This window comes from Octopus bimaculoides, chromosome 13 (genome assembly GCF_001194135.2).
Source record: "Octopus bimaculoides isolate UCB-OBI-ISO-001 chromosome 13, ASM119413v2, whole genome shotgun sequence".
In the NCBI taxonomy this organism is placed as follows: Eukaryota; Metazoa; Mollusca; class Cephalopoda; order Octopoda; family Octopodidae; genus Octopus; species Octopus bimaculoides.
In genome coordinates, this window is record NC_068993.1 from 63,786,685 (window position 1) to 63,789,184 (window position 2,500).

Below are 2,500 nucleotides of genomic sequence, written 5' to 3' on the forward strand. Positions count from 1 at the left end.
ATATATATATATATATATATATATATAACTAATACAGAATGGGACATATATATATATATATATATATATATTTACTTGCCTCTTTTTCTAAGTGTCCGTCTGTGTGAGTATGTCCGTGTGTGTGTGTCAGGTGGATGTAAAGAAGTTGGTCTTAAAATTTTCATGGATTCTGTTCCCAGAAAGAATGGTAGTACTCCTCCAATAAATAATATAGTTCATATATTTATATTCAGGGAAAAGCTCCCTTCAAAATATCTTCTTGGAAACGTTGATAACGATTTCTGCTTATTTTCCATTCCTCAGAAGTAACGTGGAATTTTTTTTTTTCTGTAGCTACTCCAATGCCATCTTTGATTCCGTTTAATCTACCATTTTGAAGTGGCATCTCTTCAATTTCTTTTTGGTATATACTGCGAAGTTACTTGAGAGAATAGCCGGTGAATACGAATGGTGCGGATCGACCGGAATTTTGTTCTTTGTCGAAAATGTAGTGGGTACATCAAAGTGTAGCAGCCAATTAAAAATTGTATCATACTTCCGGTCTTTTTGTTGTACATTTACCAAATGCTTAAGGATATCCTAGAGAAGTCAGAATTCACAGTACTTTTAAAAGGTGCAATTTAACGGTGAACGATGTCCCAGGTTTCATACAAAAGTGAAAATGTTTATCCGTTGTGGTCCATAGATGTCATGATTTTTTTTGCTTTTTATGATTGCAGTTTCTTTCATTGCAACCACTGCAGTTTTGTCTCCGGATCGTAAACTTAAATTCGATCCCAGTGTAGATTGTAGAAATGAAAGTCGGGTTGCCATTATTATTCTCACAAAGTAGAGGGGGCCACGTGCTACTTCTGATGGCGTATAAAAACCGGAGGAAGACATTTTACTACAATGTAGAACCTGATCAGGTTTTCTATCTCAATCGCCTGCCTCACTCCGTAACAGATTCTATTGATGTGACAGAGCTGACCGATAGATTGTTCGGTGACGTTCAACGTAGACAAGTTCGCATATTTTGTCCACATTTCTGGCATTTTCTTTGAATGTTCATCAATTTCAATCAATCTCGCCCATTTATAAATCTTGTCTTTTGAAAGCTTTGTCTGGTTTTGTCTTTGCAACAAAGAGCCCAAAACAATTCGTTCCGTCTCCCTCTACGAGGCTGAAATGATTTTGTTGTCGAATTTTCCTAATTACTTCCTTCTCTCACAGAAAGAAGCTGTGTTTCTCTATGTTGTTTACCCTTCTTAGCTTTATACTAAACATTGAAAAACAAACAAATAACAAGATTAATGTATTCTGCATGTCTTCTTTTTTTTTTCTTTGGTGAGATTTTTAAAAAATTGTTTACAACTACGTTTTTGCAAAAGCGTGCTTCGGCTTTGAAAATGAAAAAAATAAATTTACAAAACAAATCTTTGATACACAGAAGATACATTAACATTTTTGCACTAGAAATACTGATTATAGTTTTGTGTAGGAATAGAAATCAGGTAATAGTATTTATCTTTAAAAAATGCCATTTATAGAAGTCAGATCCAATGAGAGCGGAGGCGAGAAAAAGTTACGAAGACTATATGTTTATTTATGTATTCCACATTTACGAAAAAATAAAAGGCAGGTTTATAATGCTTATATTGGCAACTTAAGGCATGTTTGCAGTTCTTCTGACTATTATTAATATTGACTCTAAATCTCGTTCAGCTAATTAACGTATCTCATTTTTTTTTTCATTTCATTAGGAAACAATGGTTTGTCAATAAAATTTGGATCAAATAGAGGGAGACCAATAACAGTGATGATGACGATGTTGATGATGATGATGATGATGTTGACCATGGTGATGATAGTAGTGAAGGGTGTGATGACGGTGGTGTTGGTGGTGGATCCCTTCTTAATCTCTTCTCTGCTGCACCGCATCCTCGCTGCGTCTCATCAATTGATTGACAAGAAAGACAGAAAGGAAATTTTCATCTTTAAAAGTTTTCAATTCTAACATTTATGATTATCCGGATATTTGCAAATACACATGGGCATGTACAAACACCTTCACACATAAATTTTATATATATATATATATTTCATTTTATATATATTTTTATATATACATATATATATTTATATACATGTATATAACATATATCATATTATTTTAATATAATATTATATGTATATATATATATATAGGCGTATACATATATAAATATATATATTTGTTTGATATATATCCACACATCTATGTGTATCTGTGTATGTCTATGCTTATGTTAACGGTTTAAAAACTGTGTTTAACTTTATGCTCCATAACGTAGCGGTTTGACAAATAGATGACGATAAATTAAGAACCAGACTTAAAAAATGTACTGGAATCGATATTATCGACGAAGCAATTGAATATAACTAGCATGACCATAGTCTCTGGGCTGAAGCCACTAAAAGAATACATCCACACACACATACACACACACGTCAAATTTGATATGTATATATATATATATAT

General features: G+C 32.6%; 1 long non-coding RNA gene across 1 annotated transcript in view; it reads left to right on the forward strand.

Moving 5' to 3' along the window:
- LOC106867779 (uncharacterized) overlaps nucleotides 1-2,073 on the forward strand; it is a 5,908-nt gene extending 3,835 nt beyond the window's left edge. Inside the window, exon 3 of the long non-coding RNA XR_001409185.2 lies at nucleotides 1,743-2,073. This is a non-coding gene — a long non-coding RNA (uncharacterized LOC106867779). The remainder of the gene's footprint in view (nucleotides 1-1,742) is intronic.
- Nucleotides 2,074-2,500: the final 427 nt, after the last annotated feature.